The sequence below is a fragment of the Aegilops tauschii genome, chromosome 2 (assembly GCF_002575655.3).
Source record: "Aegilops tauschii subsp. strangulata cultivar AL8/78 chromosome 2, Aet v6.0, whole genome shotgun sequence".
NCBI lineage: Eukaryota > Viridiplantae > Streptophyta > Magnoliopsida > Poales > Poaceae > Aegilops > Aegilops tauschii.
In genome coordinates, this window is record NC_053036.3 from 74,197,677 (window position 1) to 74,221,285 (window position 23,609).

The window sequence follows — 23,609 nt, forward strand, 5'->3', positions numbered from 1 at the left end:
CCTAGAGATTAAGCTTGAGCCGGGAGTAGTAACCGTCTTAGACTCGAGACGAAAAGATCCCCAGGACTATGCGAACATGACTCAAATGCTCCAGAAGTAAGTTAAATCGATCATTATCCACCATATCAGCAACTTTGTTCATTTCCTGATATCAAGTAATTGTTTTCTTTGTCTGGCAGGGTTTGGAGAAAATTCACCTCAAAAGCCCCGGGACTGCCGAACCAGCTACAATTTAGACACCCAAAAGTAAGTACTATAGTAGCATGTTCCGCGCATCTCCTAGTGATTCAAGCGCTAGTTTGATCAATACCATTTAGCATGCTTGCTTATCAGTTTGATTGACCTCTATTTCTTGTAAAGTGGTTGTGGCAGCAACCCGGGAATAATTACTGTGGATACTACATTTGCGATTCCATCCGCTACCATACCTGTGAGCGGGGCTACACTGAGAACAATACGAAGTGTGTAAGCAATAATATTCACAATTTTATTTTATTACCATCATTTGTGTTGAGTTTCATTTATTCATATATATATGTATTGACCCCCTTCTTCAAATTAGATTTTTCGGAAGCGGGATGAACTCCTAGCACCAGCTCGTATGCGAGGAATTCAAGAGGAATTGGCGGCATTCTTCCTTGACCACGTGATCCCTGAAAACGGAGAATACTATGTGGACCCTGTGTTCCTACAATATAATTAGGAGATTGTATTGTAAGAGATAATTATTGTATATATGTAGCCGGTAGTGTCGGATAGATATACGAGAACTTGTTGTTCGACCAATATCTCGGAGAAGGAGAGGTGGTCGATATCACTTCTCTCTGTATGCATATATATATGTTCATGACGATCTTCTGTTTCCTTCATTTGATTACTAGCTAGCGTGTCTACTCCTCTCCATACGTATATAGTACGTAGCGTCGACAAAGCACGGAGATAAGAGAGGACACTTCTCTCTATTAATTAGCTAGCTAACACAATATATGAAACACCTAAATTAACCCCCCAAAACCCCTAAACCACCCCCTTTCAAAAAAAAACCTCAGCTCCTGCCAGGTGCTGACGCGTGGATGCCTATTGGTCCCGGTTGGTGGCACCAACCGGGACCAAAGGCCCTCCTGCCTGGGCTCCCCGCACCGGCCACGTGGACGGCCTTTAGTCCCGATTCGTGTAAGAACCGGGACTAAAGGGCTAGGGCATTAGTAACGACCCTTTAGTCCCGGTTCCAGAACCGGGACTAAAGGCCCTTATGAACCGGGGTAAAAGCCCCTTTTCCTACTAGTGCTCGTTGAGTACCCGCAAGTGATTCTGATGAGGGGGCTGAAAGGACAGGTGGCTCCATCCCGGTAGAGGTGGGCCTGGGTTCCTGACGGCCCCCTGACTGTTACTTTGTGGCGGAGCGACAGGGCGGGTTGAGACCACCTAGGAGAGAGGTGGGCCTGGCCCTGGTCGGCGTTCGCGGATACTTAACACGCTTAACGAGATATTGGTATTTGATCTGAGTCTGGCCATTTGGTCTATACGCACTAACCAACTACGCGGGAACAGTTATGGGCACTCGACGTCGTGGTATCAGCCGAAGCCTTCGTGACGTCAGCGACTGAGTGGCGCGCGCCGGATTGGACTGGAACGCCTGCTAGGCTAGGTCTGCTTCCGGCCGCGTTCGCAACATGCAGGTGTGCAATGGGCGATGGGCCCAGACCGGCGTGCTGACCTCTCTGTTGTGCCTAGGTGGGGCTACGACGTGTTGATCTTCCGCGGCCGGGCATGACCCAGAAAAGTGTGTCCGGCCAAATGGGATCGAGCGTGTTGGGTTATGTGGTGCACCCTTGCAGGGAAGTTTATCTATTCGAATAGCCGTGTCCCTCGGTAAAAGGACGACCCGGAGTTGTACCTTTACCTTATGACAACTAGAACTGGATACTTAATAAAACACACCCTTCCAAGTGCCAGATATAACCCGGTGATCGCTCTCTAACAGGGCGACGAGGAGGGGATCGCCGGGTAGGATTATGCTATACGATGCTACTTGGTGAACTTACCATCTACTCTCTTCTACATGCTGAAAGATGGAGGTGGCCAGAAGCGTAGTCTTCGATAGGATTAGCTATCCCCCTCTTATTCTGGCATTCTGCAGTTCAGTCCACCGATATGGCCCTTTACACTTATACGCATGCATATGTAATGTAGCTCCTTGCTTGCGAGTACTTTGGATGAGTACTCACGGTTGCTTTTCTCCCTCTTTTCCCCCTTTCCCTTCTACCTGGTTGTCGCAACCAGATGCTAGAGTCCAGGAGCTAGAGATCCCGAGGATGATTCTACATGGAGTTCGGCTTCGAGGAGTAGTTTGGAGGTCCCAGGCAGGAGGCCTTGCCTTTTCGATCGTTGCTAATTTTGTGCTAGCCTTCTTAAGGCAAACTTGTTTAACTTATGTCTGTACTCAGATATTGTTGTTTCCGCTGACTTGTCTATGATCGAGCACTTGTATTCGAGCCCTCGAGGCCCCTGGCTTGTATTATGATGCTTGTATGACTTATTTATGTTGTAGAGTTGTGTTGTAATATCTTCCCGTGAGTCCCTGATCTTGATCGTATACATTTGCGTGCATGATTAGTGTACGGTCAAATCGGGGGCGTCACTAGTTGGTATCAGAGCCGACTGCCTGTAGGAATCCCCCTTTCCAACTCCTTGGCCGAAGTCGAGTCTAGTCATTGAAAAACTTTTACTAACATGGCTATGTGGCTTACGGGCCCACGTCGCCATTGGGTGGTATTAGGATCTTTTACTCCTTGTCTATACTCTGGGACTCTGATCTCTCTTCTATTCGGGTTAAGTGAATTTTGCTAAATCTAACATTAGGATCTCGTTATCACTTTCACCCGGAGAGCCTCTTATTACTGTTGATCGTCTGCTGCACGTGAAGACCCTGAAGATACTCTCCGCTGATAACCTGAGAACTTGTGTTCATCGCTTTTGCAATTCCCTTTCATCGATAAACTCCTATGGATAACCACGTATACTCGCCATTCATACAATGTTTCCCAGTTGATCTTGTTATTACAAGATACCCCGAAATTCTCTCTGTTGTTCCGATAATCCTTTGAGCTTACTGCCTTGCTGTTGTTTGTCACCTGAATACCCCTACGGAAAATTCTCGCACTTACCGAGTATCCACTCATCCCCAGTTGATTCAAGTATTTCACAAAAGTGTTGAAAATACCATTCGATCTTCCAAAAATCCTCAGGAGCCTTTTGCTCTTGAAATTCTTGCTTGCTTGCATTATGACTAATCTTAAGTCTCATAATCTTATTGGCATCTCTTGTCATTATCATTTTGAGTCCGTTGATTCAATTTGTTGCGAATGATCGCAATCCTCAATCAGAGCCTAGAATTCATCCTTCCGGCTCAGACGTCATTTGAAACGTGAACTGGTTATCGACCAATCAAATTGACGTCGGTTGTACCCCTAAGTCTGTTCAACTTATCCATTCTTAATCAGACCATTGGCTTCTGATCCCTTGATTTGGAAATGATAATTCGTTTGCATTTGAGCTTTGAATTACTCAGTTGTTTTTATAGTCCAATGCCCTTTCGTTCCTTCTTCCTCTGATAGAGTACCGATACTCGCATCAGCTCCGTTGTAGACCACAAGACCCCTTGTTGGGTTATTATCCGACAGTGTCCTTCATATTCAATAACCTTGTGATCATTTCCATGGATATATAATGCCTTTGGTAATTTTTATCCTCTGCTTGATAACCATACTCTACTTTTGAGCTGGTGATTTTACTCTTGAAGTTTGAGGTATATGTTTCTAAGATGCCCCGATGGATTGAACCTATACCTTCCCTAAAAACCGTATGAACCCGAAGGTTTTCACAAGCCATACCCTTCTGGTATTTTACCAGATAATTTTCTACCATACAACTTCATCGAACGCGAGAATTAAATGAAAGGTTATGCATTGGAGAAGTGGGAGTCGACCTTGAACTTTGTGTTCATGCCCATGGACACGATGTAGATCTTATCATTAAAGCTTCTCTTAAATTAATTATTCCCTGAGTATAAGTTCATCTTATATCTGGGATCTGGCCTTTTTCAATCGTGGTTCTGACCATGTTCTCCTTTAAATACCATTTCTCGTGCAAGTTTTAGCACTTGTCCTCTGCAGAGCAATACCTCCGTCCAACCTCTACTTTGGTCTGTCATCGAGTATTACCCCCTGGTATCTCGAGAATGCCAAGGAACTACTTAACTTCTTATGAGTTCTTCATCAACTAATATTCTTGCCGATTCCATTTTTCCAACGGGTTCTGAGTTGTTAGAACCCCTCAAGGACACCGATAAGTGAATCAATTCCGCACTCCGATTCAATAACTCTAAGTAATTTTTGTTGCTTACGAGTTTAATAATCCTTCAAGTCATTCCTAGCCTCCTCGACTATGTCATTATCGTGCCGATTTTAACTGTGCTACCTGGACCTTCCCAGCGCACAAATTTCGACAGTGAGCTAATCTTGCGTCGATCTTCCTCGTCATATCACTTCTCCTTGAACAGCAAACTTGATTTCGAGTTTGTGTCCTACCCGTGGTTCCAATAACCTTTCGCTTTCATCATTCCTTTGACTTGATGTCATCGTCGATCAATTACATCTTCTTGAAACCCTCTCGACAAATTTGTCGTGATCATTGTCAACAATTTGACTTCTTCCAAGTTGTGTGTTGAAATTCAGGATGAGAAATACCATCCTTGCCCCTCGATGAATTGTGTTATCATCGACAACATTCTTGCCTCCCCCCAACACAAACTTGTTCATATTTTGTGTTGTCTCTTGATTTCCCTGCTATCCAACTTATGTTATGTTCTACCGTGGAGTATTACCATCTTTGATGTCAAGAATGTCGTGAGCATTACTCCACCTCTTAAGAATTCTTGGTACAGTGATACTTCTCACCATCACCATTCTTTCTTGGTCCCCGTGTTGTTTCTAAACAAAATACCGACAAATGGTCTGTGATGTGTAAATTCTAAACTTCTAGCAACCCTATTGCTTTGAAGTTATTGGTCTATAGTTTCATTCTACGTCTATGGCTTAAAGAATCATCATTCGAACATTGATCGTGCTACCTAGCCCATATTTCGGGTGCACATTTCAACCAATGTTTAACTGTGTATGTTTTCCTCGAGCATACATCATTAAGTCATTCGATCTAGCTAATGTTATCTCCTTGTTCACATAGTTGTGGAAATCCATCTTTTGGAAATCTCAATGGATTGTCGCTGAGTCAATCAGTCACCTCCTCACCTCTCCTTGATTTAATGATGAACCCTTGTTCGGAACTCGCTTCCATAGTTCATCTCCCTAGAATCTACAATGTCATCTCGTCAATTTGTATTACACCTTTTCCTCTCAGGCATCCTGAGTCTGAGGTATTTTGACCCTGATCAGATCTGAATCTCAGTCAGATATGATGGTTGGAACATATTTCCAAGAGTTATAACAATGGTCTTTATGTGACCCTGTAAGGTGATGTCATGCCTAGCACACCTGGCCGGAGGACCTATTGTTATAGTTTCCTTTTAGCAAGCTTAGCGATTCTTCCATGAGGAAATTGTAAGCCTTATTCCACAAGTTATTCCGGATGGATCCTTTGTGTTTCCAAAGTCTGACCTTTGCTTGAAGTCCATGTCGATGCTATCTCGAAGCATGTTTGTGATACTCCGATTTTCAACAAGAACATTTGGAGCCCAATGCTAAATGTTTCCTGCTCAATTATCCAAACACCGCTGTATGGGTAATCTCTTGAAATTTCTCTCCGCTTACCCAAAGAGTTTTCTACATTATATCCTGTCATGGATATCATTCTTGGCTTGTCCTTGGGAAGGATATATCCCTGAAATATGTGCTTAAACACATTTTCCTTTCCATTGTTCTGTTTACTCTGATAAACATATTTTCCTTTCCATTGTTTGGTTTAACCTTTTTGTGATCTATATGATCTAAGCATTAATATTCCCTGATTATGTAAACACCTCGGTGTATAATTCTGTCAGTAAGACCCTGATACTTTTGTTGATGACATTCCGGTAACCGCCGATGGACGAGAACTTTGTCTACTGTTCCGCCTCGTTTCAACGAGCAGGAAAATGGTTCTCTTCGTCCTTGCCCTTGGTACCGACATTGTTGCCGACATAACTGATAGGTTACCCTCTGACAGGTCTTGCTATCATGACCGTGTGAGATGTCACCGCTCCTTCTACCTTAACCCACATGGTGGGCCCATAACCCACAGTTCCACAGGATCGAAACCTGACTCTCCTGTTCACCCCCTGTTCACAAAGTATTCCACGCACATGGCTTCGTAGGTAATTCGCGAGCCACCTTCCTAGTGATCTATTCTGGTATCAGACGCAATACCTATTCTCGTTGCTCTGAACCCCTTTTCACACTCCGTTTCAGGCAACGAGCGATTGCATGCCCGCTCGAAATTTCTCATGCGACCTTCTTACTTTGCTCTTGATATTTTCTTAAGTTCAATTCGAGAGTTACTTTCCACCACCTTCCCCGATGTTATTGACCGCATAGTCAACCTTGCAGAGGTCCCATACTCCCAGAATACCCCCTTATTCTTTCGTAAGTACGATGGAGTTCCCGAAGAAAGGACGACGACTTCATCATGATGCATTGGAATAAAGAATTGAAGACATCAACCAAAGGATTAACTTCTTCGAGAAGATCCGTTAGAATATCGTAACCAGAACTTCCCCCTTACTCCCCTCTTAAATCTCGGGACGACATTTCTTGTAGTGGAGGAGAATTGTGACGCCCGGATAATTAAGCTACAGTAAACCCACGTTAACAATGCCACGTCACCCCGTTTACTGTTGATAAACTCTCGATAGTTCAGAACCGATCCAAATTCAAATTTGAATTAAAGTCAAACAATAAAAGTTTTCAATTCTAAAAACTAAAATGTTCATATTGTGACAATTAAATCATCGATAGTATTGGTGGAGAAACACCATTTTTATAAAATAATTAATTGCTCTAAAGTGATTAGAACTGCAGCAAAACAATTAAGGAAATACCTTTTTCGATTAATAAAATTCTAAACTAATTTATTTCGGGGTAAAACATTTATGGCAGTGGGTGGTTCTCAAAAATCAATTTAGGAGTTGTTATCATTTTTTTTCTAAGCTAAAAACAATGTGTCTCTAAAATAAAACAGAACAGAAAAATAAAAATAAAAATAAGAAAATGAAACAAAAAAAAGAAAGAAAGGAAAAGACCCCCCCCGCTGGGCCTCGGCCCAGCTGGCCACTGGGCCACCAGGCCAACCCCAGGCCGGCCCACCCCCTGCCTACTAACCCACTCCCCCTCCCACCGTAACCCTAACCGACACCCATTCCCACCCACGATCCCCACTCCCCTAGGATCCACTCCTCCCTCTCCCTCCAACTGGATCGGCGCCGCCGCGGCAACCCGTCGCCCGAAGCCGACCCCGGCGCCACCGGACCTCGTCACCGCCGCCCCAACCGCGTCACCTCCTCCGTTCCCTCCCCGACCTGGACGCCCCTCGCGCTGCACCCGACCATGCCGTCGCTCCGGATGGTGGGCTACCTGCCGCGAGCGCCCGTCCTCGACGTCCGAGCTCCCTCCCCCTCGCTCTCCTTCAGCACCGCCGCCCTCCACAGCGCAGACGCATGCCAGGCGCCGCCATCGACCCGTCGTCCTCCACCTCGGCCAATACACCTTGCCGCTGGATCTGTCACCACCGGCAAGCTCCGGCTCCCTCGACTGCATCCCCGACCGGCCCCTTGTGAGCTGCGCCGCCCTCCTCCCGCTCTCTGCCTCCCCATGTCGTTCGTCATGCACGCGGATGCGCCGCGCACCACGCGGCCCTGCGCGCTGCTGCACGTCCACGGCCTCCCGCCGTGCTCACCCCCTGCCTTGGCCTCGCCCTGCACCACTGGGCCGCGCACGCCTCCCCTCGCCTCCGCTGCTCGCCCCCACGCATGTCGACGTGTCGCTGCCGCCCGGCCCGCACGCTGGCCGCACCGCGGTCGGCCTCTGCCGTGCCCGGCGTCGCCGCCCCCTGGTGGCCTCGGGCGCACATGGGCGCCCACGCCCGCTCCCGTTTCGCCCGCTCCGTTAGGCCCCTCTAGGCCACAGACACATGGGGCCCACGCCCCTCCCAGAACAATTTTTTTAAAAGGAATTAATAAAAGTGATAATAAATAAATAAAAATATTAATTAACTGATTAATTAACTAAAATAATTAACTTAATTAATTATGTTTAGTTAACCTAATTAACTAATTAAACTAATTAACTACTGTTACTTAATTGAACAGTCAATAACACGTGGGTCCCACTGGACCCACAGGTCAGTTTTGACCCAGTCAACCGCACTGTTGACTTCCGACATCATGCTGACGTCAGCATACACTATTCTGGATAATGTTGATTTAAAATGATTAAATAAATTCTAAACATAATTAAAACTTTACAAAATCATATAAAATAAACCGTAGCTCAGATGAAAATACTTTCTACATGAAAGTTGCTCAGAACGACGAGACGAATCCGGATACGCAGCCCGTTCGCCCGCCACACATCCCTAACCTATCGAACTCGCAACTTTCCCCCTCCGATTCATCTGTCCGAAAACGCGAAACACCGGGAATACTTTCCCGGATGTTTCCCCTCTTCGCCAGTATCGCCTAGTACTACGTTAGGTCACCCCTAGCACCGCGTATTGCCATGTTATGCTTTGTGATGCTTTGACTGCTCTGTTATTTATTGTGTTCCCCCTCCGTTACTTCTTTCCAGTAGACTCCGAGACCGCTGCTGGTACCCTTGTGATCGACTACATCGACGACGAACCCTTCTTGCCAGAGCAACCAGGCAAGCCCCCCCTTGATCACCAGATATCGCCTATTCTTCTCTATACTGCTTGCATTAGACTAGTGTAGCATGTTACTACTTTCCGTTAATCCTATTCTGTTGCATAGCCTCTCATTGTTGCTATAGTTGTTACCCTTACCTGCTATCCTACTGCCTAGTATAGGATGCTAGTGTTCCATCAGTGGCCCTACACTCTTGTCCGTCTGCCATGCTATACTACTGGGCCGTGATCACTTCGGGAGGTGATCATGGGTATATACTATATACTTTATATACATGACACATGTGGTGACTAAAGTCGGGTCAGCTCGTTGAGTACTCGCAAGTGATTCTGATGAGGGGGCTGAAAGGACAGGTGGCTCCATCCCGGTAGAGGTGGGCCTGGGTTCCTGACGGCCCCGGAATGTTACTTTGTGGCGGAGCGACAGGGCGGGTTGAGACCACCTAGGAGAGAGGTGGGCCTGGCCCTGGTCGGCGTTCGCGGATACTTAACACGCTTAACGAGATCTTGGTATTTGATCTGAGTCTGGCCATTTGGTCTATACGCACTAACCAACTACACGGGAACAGTTATGGGCACTCAACGTCGTGGTATCAGCCGAAGCCTTCGTGACGTCAGCGACTGAGTGGCGCGCGCCGGATTGGACTGGAACGCCTGCTAGGCTAGGTCTGCTTCCGGCCGCGTTCGCAACGTGCAGGTGTGCAATGGGCGATGGGCCCAGACCCCTGCGCCATAGGATTTAGACCGGCGTGCTGACCTCTCTGTTGTGCCTAGGTGGGGCTGCGACGTGTTATTCTTCCGCGGCCGGGCATGACCCAGAAAAGTGTGTCCGGCCAAATGGGATCGAGCGTGTTGGGTTATGTCGTGCACCCCTGCAGGGAAGTTTATCTTTTCGAATAGCCGTGTCCCTCGGTAAAAGGACGACCCGGAGTTGTACCTTGACCTTATGACAACTAGAACTGGATACTTAATAAAACACACCCTTCCAAGTGCCAGATATAAACCGGTGACCGCTCTCTAACAGGGCGACGAGGAGGGGATCGCCGGGTAGGATTATGCTATACGATGCTACTTGGTGAACTTACCATCTACTCTCTTCTACATGCTGAAAGATGGAGGTGGCCAGAAGCGTAGTCTTCGACAGGATTAGCTATCCCCCTCTTATTCTGGCATTCTGCAGTTCAGTCCACCGATATGGCCCTTTACACTTATACCCATGCATATGTAATGTAGTTCCTTGCTTGCGAGTACTTTGGATGAGTACTCACGGTTGCTTTTCTCCCTCTTTTCCCCCTTTCCCTTCTACCTGGTTGTCGCAACCAGATGCTGGAGTCCAGGAGCTAGAGATCCCGAGGATGATTCTACATGGAGTTCGGCTTCGAGGAGTAGTTTGGAGGTCCCAGGCAGGAGGCCTTGCCTTTTCGATCGTTGCTACTTTTGTGCTAGCCTTCTTAAGGCAAACTTGTTTAACTTATGTCTGTACTCAGATATTGTTGCTTCCGCTGACTCGTCTATGATCGAGCACTTGTATTCGAGCCCTCGAGGCCCCTGGCTTGTATTATGATGCTTGTATGACTTATTTATGTTGTAGAGTTGTGTTGTGATATCTTCCCGTGAGTCCCTGATCTTGATCGTACACATTTGCGTGCATGATTAGTGTACGGTCAAATCGGGGGCGTCACAACGTCACTATAAGCCTTGCAAGCATTGTAACTAATGAGTTAGTTACGGGATGATGCATTACGGAACGAGTAAAGAGACTTGCCGGTAACGAGATTGAACTAGGTATTGAGATATCAACGATCGAATCTTGGGCAAGTAACATACCGATGACAGGGGGTACAACGTATGTTGTTATGCGGTTTGACCGATAAAGATCTCCGTAGAATATGTAGGAACCAATATGAGCATCCAGGTTCCGCTATTGGTTATTGACTGGAGATGAGTCTCGGTCATGTCTACATAGTTCTCGAACCCGTAGGGTCCGCACGCTTAACGTTCGGTGACGATCGGTATGATGAGTTTATGTGTTTTGATGTACCGAAGATAGTTCGGAGTCCCGGATGTGATCACGGACATGACGAGGAGTCTCGAAATGGTCGAGACATAAAGATCAATACATTGGACAGCTATATTCGGACACAAGAAGTGTTTCGGGTGATTTCGGAGAAAACCGGAGTGCCGGAGGGGTTACCGGAACCCCCCGAGGAAGTATTGGGCCTAAGTGGGCCTTAGGGGAGAGAGGGCAGCAGCCCAGGAGGTGGTGCGCCCCTCCCAAGGGGAGTCCGAATTGTACTAGGGGAGGGGGCGCGGCCCCTCTTTCCCTCTCCCTCTCCCTCTCCTTCCTTCCCCCTTCCCCCTTCCTAGTAGGACTAGGAAAGGATGAATCCTACTCCTACTAGGAGGAGGATTCCTCCTCTCCTTGGAGCGCACCAAGGGTCGGCCGGCCTCCCCCTTGCTCCTTTATATACGGGGGCAGGGTGCGCCCTAGGGACACACAAGTTGATTGTTCCAGGCCGTATGCGGTGCCCCCCTCCACCATATTCCACCTCGGTCATATCATCGTAGTGCTTAGGCGAAGCCCTGCGCCGGTAACTTCATGATCACCGTCATCACACCGTTGTGCTGACGAAGCTCTCCCTCGAATCTCTACTAGATCGTGAGTTCGTGGGACATCACCGAGCTGAACGTGTGCAGATCGCGGAGGTGCCGTACGTTCGGTACTAGGATCGGTGGATCGTGAAGACGTACGACTACATCAACCGCGTTGTCATAACGCTTCCACTTTCGGTCTACGAGGGTACGTGGACAACACTCTCCCCTCTCGTTGCTATGCATCACCATGATCTTGTGTGTGCGTAGGAATTTTTTTGAAATTACTACGTTGCCCAACACACCGAGCTGTACGTGTGAGATCGCGGAGGTACCGTGCGTTCGGTACTTGATCGATTGGATCGCTAAGACGTTCGACTACATCAACTGCGTTACTAAACGCTTCTGCTTTTGGTCTACGAGGGTACATGGACACACTCTCCCCGCTCGTTGCTATGCTTCTCCTACATAGATCTTGTGTGATCGTAGGCAATTTTTTTGAAATACTACGTTCCCCAACAGTGGCATCAGAGCCAGGTCTATGCGTAGATGTTATATGCACGAGTAGAACACAAAGAGTTGTGGGCGATAATAGTCATACTGCTTACCAGCATGTCATACTTTGATTCGGCGGTATTGTTGGATGAAGCGGCCCAGACTGACATTACATGACCGCGTTCATGAGACTGGTTCTACCGCTTCGCACACAGGTGGCTAGTGGGTGTTGGTTTCCCCAACTTTAGTTGAATCAAGTGTGACTACGCTCGGTCCTTGTTGAAGGTTAAAACAGCACACTTGACGAAAAATCGTTGTGGTTTTGATGTGTAGGTAAGAACGGTTCTTGTCGTGGAATTGTCACGGCAGATGTCCTTGAGCTAGGACTTAGTCGTGGAGCCATCGCAACTAGGAAGCTTGAAGGGGTTATGCGGGACAAGGAACACGAGGGTTTATACTGGTTCGGCCCCTTACGGTGAAGGTAAAAGCCTACGTCCAGTTTGGGGGTGATATTGATTAGGGTTACGATCGCCAAGAGCTAAACAGCTATGCCCGGCTCTCGATGAGATTGTTATCGCCCTAAACTGCTGCCGGGTCATCCCTTTATATAGGGAGGCTGACGCCCAGCAGCCCTTAGAGTCCCGGCCGGCTCATAAGAGTGTCCGGCCCGGACTCTCAATCCTACTTGCCTTACACTACAAGTTCTACTATAATAACGATTGTAACTATGGGCCTTAAGCCGTATCCGGGTCTCAGCCCATCTCTGGCCCATCGTCTTGAAACTTGGCTCCGGGCTTCTGGCCACGACCGTACGAGTAACCTGGCCCTTCCTGGCGGGTGACTCTAAGGTCTATATCCTCAACATTAGGCCCCAGATTGATTTGAGCCGGCTCATGTCAATCTTCAACTCTTCTGACAGAAAGAATCTCCAGCTTACAATTCATGTGAATGGCCATAACCCGGAGTGACGTCATCCTCTGGACTCCGGATAATCCGCCGTGACGTCATCCTCCATTAAGTCCGCTTTTTACTCCGCCAGATCCGCAACGGATCTTTGCTTTTACTATCGTTCCGAAAATCGAGGCATCGTGGGGGGGAGATAACCACGCCGTGGTCTCCTTGAATCTCGCGCCCACTTATGACCTTGCCTTATAAATAGGCCTGACCAACGGGCTCTTCTCACGCTCTCCTCTTCCTCCTCGCGCCGTCGCTCCTCTGCCCGAGCTCGTGCTCCGCCGCCGTCGTCTCGCCTCCGGTCTTCGTCAACCTTGGCCGCTGCATCACCCTGACCCGGACCAGACAAACGGCGGCGACTCCCGCACCTCTTCAGCTCCGGTAAGTTCTCACCACCCCGTAGAGTAGATCTGCAGTAGGGTTCCTCCAGTTCTTCATAGTTCGTTGCGGCCTGCGGTAGTTTTGTTCTTTTACCACCCTTCTCTTGATCTTAACTCTGCGTAGAACCACTGCGGTAGATGTTTGAGATCCATTTCACCTGCAAGAAACCCTCTTTTTACTGCATAAGAAACGTGTTCAACCTCAAGAACTTCTCCTGCCTCTGTTTTTTAGGTCTAGAAAATTTTCATTTCACCCGACCATTTTGATCCAAAAAAGTTACTGCAATATGTGAAACCTGTTTTACCACACTTAGTAAAAACTGCAGCCCTTGAATCTTGGCGGCTTACATTTCCGGCTTAAAGAAAACACGCGCCGTAGAACTTTCCGGTTTAAAGAGAACCATGCTCTGTAGAATCCTCCGGCTTAACTGTAGTAAAGCCGTAAATAACCAATTTACTCTGAACCCCCCTGCGGCTTAAATAATCCACCGTATCTGAATATATATCATTAGTCCCCTTCATAAGCCGCCACCTTAGTTTGAACGATAGCTCTCCGGCTTATAATTAACCCGGATACCTTTCTCTTTATCATAGACCACCAACCTTCACCATGCCTCCCAAGGCTCCCATCACTTGCAACTGGATGAAGTCCAACGTTACCGACGAGACCCTGGCCAATTTCGTTAAGTCTGGATATTTGCCTAAAAAGGAAATCATGTCCTACCGTGCCCCTGACCCGTCGGAAGAGAGACCACAGCCAAGGGACGGGGAGGTAGTGATCTTCGCAGACCATATGAGCCGGGGCTTCGCACCGCCCGGCTCAAAGTTCTTCAGGGACGTGCTCAACTTCTTTGACCTACGGCCTCAGGATATAGGACCCAACTCCGTATCCAACATCTGCAACTTCCAAGTCTTTTGTGAAGTGTATCTTGGAGAAGAGCCCAGTTTACTGCTTTTCAGAGAGTTGTTCTACTTAAACCGCCAAAATGAGTGTGCCAGCGGGCCAAGTCTGGAATTAGGCGGCATCTCCATCCAGCGGCGTAGGGACTGTCTGTTCCCTTACGCAGAGCCGCCCAGCCACCCCAAAGACTGGAATATGACTTGGTTCTACTGCCAAGATACGTCCCCGGCTGACGAGAACCCGCTGCCCGGCTTTCGCCCAACACGTCTAGAGCCGACTCGTCCGCTGTCGGACAAATTGACTGCAGCGGAACGCCAGCCTCTGCTTCCAACTATCAACAAGATCAAGGCCCTGCTAGGCAACGGCCTGAACGGAATTGACCTCGTCCGGGTCTGGATCTCATGGCGGGTGATCCCATTGAGCCGCCGCCCCGGCTTAATGTGTGAGTACACCGGGCGAAAGGATGACCCGCAGAGGCACAGTCGCAATGATCTTCCAGAAGACGTCGCAGAGGAAGAGACCAAGGCTCTTCTAAACGAGAGCCTGGCAGATTGCGGAAGAACCGGGTTAGCCCCCTTCTGCAAGACCAACCCAGCCCCAGCGGTAAGCTGCTGACTTTAACTTTTATCTTCATCCGTATATACCTTTTAACTGAACCGTTTTAAGAATCAATCATTGTATCTTTCAGGCTGATGATAAGTTCTGGCGGGTCAAATATGACCACGAAGCGGCCAAGAAGGCCAGAAAGGCGAAGAAAGCCGCCAAGAAAGCCGCCCCTCGCAAGAAGGGAAGCCGACCCACTGCTTCGGAGCTAATGCAATTAAGCGACAGCTCCGAGTCAGAGGTAACCCTTAAATCTTTAAATTCCTGCTATATTTGTTGTTTGTTGTTGTCCGCCTTATCGACACTTTGCTCATTTACAGGATGACACCGGCGCCAGTAACCCGGTGGTTGAAGAGGTAATGTCACTTTCCTCCGACTCGGAGCCTTTGCCACAGCTGAAAGTCCGAAGAGTAACCCGGAAAGTAAGCTTTTCACATCCGTTAGCTTATCAAGACCCTCAATTTCTTTTGAAGCAGCAAGTTCACGAAAGCCGGCGTCACACCCGGGCCCGCAAGGACACCGACCTCTCCGCCGGGTTACCCGACGCAACAAGGAAGCGTCGCACTGAGGTTTTTTCTCACCTGTACCCTTTTCATCCGTTGGCGGGTGTTATCCGTCAGCCACTCAACTCTTCTGACTCCAATTATCAGGAGACCTCCCCCTCTTCGGGTGACTCCATGCAGTCAAATTTACCGGCCTTCAAGACCGCACCCGGGTAACAACAATCTTCTTACATTATCTTTATCTGTACTTACTCTTTGTGTGCCTAACACTTCTGTCTCTTCAGTGCCCAGGCAAAGCTCACCAAAAGAGCAAAGAAAACCAGGTCAGCCGGAGTGCCAGACTTGCCTGACCCGGAGGCGACGGCTCAAGAACCGCCGGCTTCGTCCGCCCCCGAAGCCACTACTCCAATGGACACGGCGCCTGAGGCTCCTGCCCCGACTGCCCAGGCAACGACCGAAGCTTCGGTTACCCCGGAGGCCTCCGGCTCAACTCCACCAGCCGACGACCCGGACGTGGTAATCACCCGGACGGAATTCGTTGAACCGGGGAGACCGACCGCGTTGGCCAAATGCTCCGCGAAGGGGGAGTTGCTGCAGCCCCACCGGGTGAACCTGGACCTCTCCGGCTACACCGACTTGAGCATTGGAGAGCTCGTCTCAGGCTACATCAGCCAAGTCCACAAGAGCCGGGACGCCGAGGTTGCCATGGTCAACCAGATCCAACAAAAATCCGAGGTACCCTTCTGCTGTCTTTTTACTTTACTGCATAGTTACCTTTGCCATGCTAGCCCCCAAGTCGACGACTTATACTTGAATATGTTGTAGACTTAGATTCCGGCTTACTCAACTGAGCCGGCAGTATGTAAATAGATACGTTCAATATGCATTAGCCCCCAAGTGCCAAGTGTCTTTGCTTGGAAAACGCTTGGGACTTATATAATGACTGTCAATTAACCCGGAAATATATGCAGGCTGTTGGCAAGAAACTAGAAGCGGATCTTGCGGATTTCAAGAGCTGGCTGAAGATGCAGGAGATGGAGACCCGGAAGGCAAACGCCAAGTTTGTATCCAGCATCGCCACCCAAGAAAAATTGAAGACCGAGTTTGATGCTGAGAGAAAAGCCCGGGTCGAAGAGAAGGCCGCACTGGTGACCCAGGCGGAACAAGCGGAGAAGGCTCTCGCTGAGAAGACCGCCGAGCTCTCCGGTCTAAAGCGCCAGGTTTCCCAAATGGTGGCCGCTATCTTCGGTAAGTCGCCTCACCGGCTTTCATCAAGTTTGCATATGTCCTGATTCCTCCTTGTCGCCGGCTTATCTGACTCTGTTAAACAGGTTCTAGGAGTGCCAACCTCAACCAGAGCATGGTCACCAAGTTAAAGGCCGTGTACACCCTGGTGGAACAGCTCTACACCGGGTCACAGCGTGCCTTATCTGTGGTGGCCCTATCCAACGAGGTGCCAACTCATCTGGCCGAAGTCTTGCGCCGGCTCGCTGTGCTGCCGCAACGGATCCAGGAGCTACGACGGGCCTCCGCGAGAGCCGGAGCAATCGCCGCGCTGAGCCGGGCCAAAGCATTCTTGCCGGAGCTAGACTCGGCAGACATCGCCCTGGGTTACCCAAGCCTGAAGGAAGACGGCTCAGCCTTCGACCAGAAGGACTTCGCGGCGTGTGTGAAGGCTGTACGCCCGGTGGCCACCCTCCTCGGGAACGACACCGACTTAACCAAGTACCAACCGGGTTATGATGCGGAGAATCAGAGGATTCCAACCCCTCGCTATGAAGCTCTCAATCTGATCCCTCCGGCTCGTCGGCACACCTTCGCCCCGGAGATTGACCCGGCCGGGTTAATTGACGAAGAAGCCCAGTTCGAAGCTCTCAGCGGCATCAACTGGAAATCATCCACCTTCGAGGTCTTAGGATCAGCCGGAGGAGAAGACAAGAATGAACCGGGGACTTCAACCCAGCGGGCATCATAATTTAGCTGGCGGGTTATCAAACATTGTTCCACCTTTTAGACTTGAAGAGTTATTGTAATAGAGTAGGTGCAACAGTTTATCTCTGCCGTGCCATCGTGCACGTTTGAATGTGAAATCTCGTTGAATTTGTCTCTTTGATGTTTCTCCGGGTCATAACCATCCCTTTGTTTTTCTCAACCTCAAAAGGTGCCTTTAAATATCTGCATAGAAAGGCAAATCACAAGTCTCGAGGCGGCTTACCGCCCTGAGAATCAGGTGTTTGAGATAGATAACCCGGAATATGAATCAAAAAAGACTGGTCCTTAATTATACTCTGAACATAGCCGTAACAAACACACTTAACGACCTGTAGGTATACTTCCGGTTTAAATAACCCGGGTAGTAAGGTTGACACCTTAACTCTGATTTACTTGCCTTGATGACACTCATGACGTGCAGCTAACACTGTAAACCAAAGTTAAGCCGGCAAGTGAGACCCGGCCATGCATACCTCAGGGTAAACTTGTGAAAAAGCAGAAGAGCTTAGGGGCTTCCGGTTCGAATACGACCAGAGACCTGGCCCAAAGGGGTTAAGCCAAGATTCGGATACGACCATATAGCCCCCAGCGGGTGTGGCGATGCCAATCAAGAGGGTACCGACAGCTATGTTCTCTTTGGTTTGAATACGACCCATGTTTGAATAGGAAGCCCCCAAGTGATTCTTAAAATTGTTTAACGACGCTGATTCGAATATGATCTATGTCGGTTCTCAGAGGGGTTAAACTATGGTTCAAATATGACCAAAGGCAACCTCCCAATGAGCTCGGCACTTTGCCAATCAAATGGGTATCGACAGCTATGTTGTCTTTGGTTCGAATACGACCCATGTTTGAACAGGAAGCCCCCAAGTGACTTTACTGCTTACGGCTAGATTCGGATACGATCATAAGCCGGATCCTCCTTTAAGTCAGCATGTAAAAAACAACACACACATATTTGGAGGAGAGAAAAGGACAGAGGTCCTGCTTTATTGCTTATCATAATATATACATGGCTGAGATAAATATGTACACCACGAGAGCCGGTAGCTCAAGTGTAGTAAGGCCGAAGCTGAGCTATGTTCCACGGCCGACGGGTCTCTTCCTCAGACTTACGCGAATCCTTGTGCTCCCGAATATCAATGAGGTAATATGACCCGTTGTGCAAGTTCTTGCTGACCACAAAGGGCCCTTCCCAAGGTGGGGATAACTTGTGTGCATCTGTTTGATCCTGGATGAGCCGGAGCACAAGGTCGCCTTCCTGGAAGACCCGGGATTTGACCCGGCGGCTATGATAACGGCGCAGGTCTTGTTCAAGTCCGTGTAGTCCACACACATCTGCCAGGTGCCGTTCTTCTTGAGCACGAGCACCGGGTTAGCTAACCACTCTGGGTGAAAGACCTCAACGATAAACCCGGCCGCCAAGAGCCGGGCCACTTCTTCACCAATAGCTTTTCGCCTCTCTTCATTAAACCGCCGAAGGAACTGTCTGACCGGCTTAAATTTCGGATCAACATTGAGAGTGTGCTCAGCGAGTTCTCTAGGTACACCTGGCATGTCAGAAGGTTTCCACGCGAAGATGTCCCTATTCTCACGGATGAACTCGATGAGCGCGCTTTCCTATTTTGGATCCAGATTGGCACTGATGCTAAACTGCTGAGATGAATCTCCTGGAACAAAATCAACAAGCTTAGTTTCATCAGCCGACTTAAATTTCATCGCCGGCTCAGTCTCCGTAGTCGGCTTCTTCAGAGAGGTCATGTCTGTTGGGTCTACATTGTCTTTGTAAAACTTTAACTCCTCTGTAGCACAAACAGACTCTGCATAAGCCGCGTCGCCTTCCTCGCACTCTAGAGCCACTTTCCGGCTGCCGTGAACCGTAATAGTCCCGTTGTGACCCGGCATTTTGAGCTGTAAGTACACATAACACGGCCGTGCCATGAACTTGGCGTAAGCTGGCCGTCCAAATATAGCATGGTATGGACTTCTTATCTTGACCACCTCAAAGGTCAACTTCTCCACCCTGTAGTTGTTCTCATCACCAAAAGCCACTTCCAATTCGATCTTGCCGACTGGATAAGCCGACTTACCAGGTACCACACCATGGAAGATAGGGTTTGACTGGCTGAGGTTCTTGTCAACCAACCCCATACGGCGAAAAGTCTCATAATAGAGGATATTGATGCTGCTGCCTCCATCCATGAGTACCTTTGTGAACTTATAGCCTCCCACCTGAGGAGCCAGCACTAAAGCCAAGTGGCCCGGGTTATCCACCCGGGGAGGGTGATCCTCCCTACTCCACACTATAGGCTGCTCAGACCACCGCAAGTAGCGTGAAACTGCCGGCTCAACAGCATTCACAGCCCTCTTGTGAAGCTTCTGATCTCGTTTGCACAAACTAGTGGTGAACACATGATACTGTCCACCGCTAAGCTGTTTTGGATTGGGCTGATAACCCCCCTGCTGGTGTTGATGACCCTGGCCAGTCTGTTGATTAAAGCCCCCTTGACCGCCTTGAGGGCCAGAATTTGAGCCGCCCCCCGGGCCATGAAAACCGCCGGCGCCTGAGCCGCCGGCACCAGAGCCGCCCCCCGGGCCATTGTAGTTTTTAAAGGCCTTCATGATTGCACAATCCTTCCACAGATGAGTTGCTGGTTTCTCCCTGGAGCCGTGTCTCGGACAAGGTTCATTCAACAGCTGCTCCAGAGAAGGTCCTGACCCGCCGCCTCGGGGAGGGGGCCTCCCCTTGCGTCGCTGGTTGTTACCTTGGGAGTTGGCATTGGCTACGAACTCTAGGCTACCATCGGCCTTGCGCTTGCTTCCTCCTTGGTTCCCCGGGTTAAACTGAGGACCCTTGCCATTGCCGTTCTTCTTTCCCTTCCCTGTCCTTTCATCATCTGAAGGGGGATCCTTGGTACCATCGGAATCGGCGTACTTGACAAGAGCCGCCATTAGCGTACCCATATCAGTGCAGTCACGTTTAAGCCGCCCAAGTTTCATCTTTAGGGGCACAAAGCGACAGTTTTGTTCCAACATTAAGACTGCAGAGCCGGCATCCATCTTATCCGATGAATGTATGATCTCCTTGACCCGGCGAACCCAATGGGTCATGGATTCACCCTCCTGCTGCTTACAGTTAGTCAAATCCACAATTGACATAGACTGCCTACAGGTATCTTTGAAGTTTTGAATGAACCGGGCTTTCAGCTCAGCCCAAGACCCAATGGAGTTTGGTGGCAGCCCTTTTAACCACGTGCGGGCAGTTCCATCTAACATCATGGTGAAATATTTGGCCATGGCCGCCTCACTGACCTCTAGTAATTCCATAGCCATCTCATAACTCTCAATCCAGGCCGCAGGCTGTAAGTCAGCTGTATAGTTAGGCACCTTCCTAGGGCCCTTGAAATCCTTAGGTAGACGTTCATTACGGATAGCTGGCACCAAACAAGGGACACCCCCGGTCCTGGTAGGGATACCCACATCAACGGAAGTCGTCGGATAAGCCGGGGGGGTCTGGTAAGCCGTTAATTGAGGCACCTGCTCCGCCTCCTGCCGCGCTTGGTCCGCTGCGTAAAAGGCTCCATTATGAACCGGGCCATGGCCAGGGGGCGGGTCATGGCGTCGGACATTACTTGAGCCGGTTGCCGAGACCATGTGCCGGCTGTAACTCGGGCTCTGGCCTGGACGAGGGGTCGAGTGGATCCTGTCCCGGCTGTAGGAGTACGCCTCTTGCTGTGCCAGAGCCGTCTGCAGGAGTTCCCTGACCCGGCGGGTTTCGATGGTCGCCGGAGAGTTGCCGTCAACGGGGAGAGCCGCCAGTCGTGCTGCCGCAGCCACCATGTTCTCCAGCGGGTTATCATAATGACCCGGGGGTATTGGCACATACTGAGGCGGGGCAGGGAGTACCTGGGGAGGCCCCATCACTCGTGGCTGAATAATGGGTCCAGACCCGGACGCAATGACCCTTGGCGGGTTACTAGATCCTGCACCCGGCGTGTTGAAGAGATTGCGTGGATCGTAAACCGGTGGGAGTCGAGACTGGGCCTTCTGATGCCTCCTTCTCATGACCTCGTTGGCCGCGTTCTGATCCATCGTGAGTTGGAAGGACCGCGCCTGAATCAGCTGAGTCCGGGCGTCGAGAGCCGCCCGCTCCGCAGCCAGCCTGATCCCTTCCGCGGCAAGATCCTCTTTAGCTTTTATCAGATCCAATTTTAACTGTGCCACCTCCGCATCATGCTGAGCTTGATCCGCCGGGTCAACTGTGGCGGTTAACAGGGCCGTCATCTTGTCCGTGAGATCCATCAGCACCTGAGCCGGGGAAGGCACCGGGTTTCCCGATCCGGCAGCGAGGTTCTGAACAGGCTGCGCACCAGCCATAAAAACTCCGACCTGACTTGGCGGCTCAAAGAGGTCCGGAATATTGTCGCCATCGGAACAACCCATGAACCTGCCATCTTGAAGTTGGTACAACGAGTTTGATTCATCAGTGGCCGACTCACCGTCAGAGCCGGCGGCCGCCTCATCACCAGACCCGGATGGATCAAAGGGCCCTTCATGGATGCATCCCACAAAAGCACGCCTTAAGGTAGGCCGGGCCCGGGCGGGTCGAGCACGCTGAGCCGTTTCGATGAGATCGGCGCAGAGATCCGGCTCGGGGCCCGGCTCCCCAATCTTGCCGATGAAGACATGAATTCCGCCAAAGGGGACCCGGTACCCGTACTCAATTGAGCCGGCGTCGGGGCCCCAGTCCGCATCGTCGATGTAGAGCTTGCCGCGACGACTCTTGGTCATCCGGCCCACATCGTATCCCTTGAGCCCTTCGAAGCTGCCCTTCAAGAACTCAAATCCACCGTGCGCGAGCCCCACGGTGGGCGCCAACTGTCGTGGAATTGTCACGGGAGATGTCCTTGAGCTAGGACTTAGTCGTGGAGCCATCGCAACTAGGAAGCTTGAAGGGGTTATGCGGGACAAGGAACACGAGGGTTTATACTGGTTCGGCCCCTTACGGTGAAGGTAAAAGCCTACGTCCAGTTTGGGGGTGATATTGATTAGGGTTACGATCGCCAAGAGCTAAACAGCTATGCCCGGCTCTCGATGAGATTGTTATCACCCTAAACTGCTGCCGGGTCGTCCCTTTATATAGGGAGGCTGACGCCCAGTAGCCCTTAGAGTCCCGGCCGGCTCATAAGAGTGTCCGGCCCGGACTCTCAATCCTACTTGCCTTACACTACAAGTTCTACTATAATAACGATTGTAACTATGGGCCTTAAGCCGTATCCGGGTCTCAGCCCATCTCTGGCCCATCGTCTTGAAACTTGGCTCCGGGCTTCTGGCCACGACCGTACGAGTAACCCGGCCCTTCCTGGCGTGTGACTCTAAGGTCTATATCCTCAACAGTTCTTGCTAAGCCCGTGGCATCCACGTAAAACTTGCAACAAAAAAGTAGAGGACGTCTAACTTATTTATATAGGGCATGTTGTGATGTGATATGGTCAAGACGTGATGATATATAAATTGTTGTATGAGATGATCATGTTTTGTAGAAGTTATCGGCAACTGGCAGGAGCCTTATGGTTGTCGCTTTATTGTATGAAATGCAATCGCCATGTAATTGCTTTACTTTATTACTAAGCGATAGCGATAGTCGTAGAAGCAATAGTTGGCGAGACGACAACGATGCTTCGATGGAGATCAAGGTGTCAAGCCGGTGACGATGGTGATCATGACGGTGCTTTGGAGATGGAGATCAAAGGCACAAGACGATGATGGCCATATCATATCACTTATATTGATTGCATGTGATGTTTATCCTTTATGCATATTATTTTGCTTAGTACGGCGGTAGCATTATAAGATGATCTCTCACTAAATTTCAAGGTATAAGTGTTCTCCCTGAGTATGCACCTGTAACACCCCGGATGTAACTTTCCATATTTGTAACTCCAACTCTTGCCATTTTCGGCTATGTGTTATGATATTTCCTTCGTGGTCGGGTTTTGTCTTTCGTTTTGCATTTTGTTCATGTCATGCATCTCATATCATGTCATCATGTGCATCTCATTTGCATACGTGTTCGTCTCATGCATCCGAGCATTTTCCCCGTTGTCCGTTTTGCAATCCGACACTCCCACCTCCTCCGGCGCACCCCTCTTGTTTTCCTTTTCGTGAGCGGGTGTTGAACGTTCTCGGAATGGACCGAGGCTTTCCAAGTGACCTTGGTATACCACCGGTAGACCACCTGTCAAGTTTCGTTCCATTTGGAGGTCGTTTGGTGCT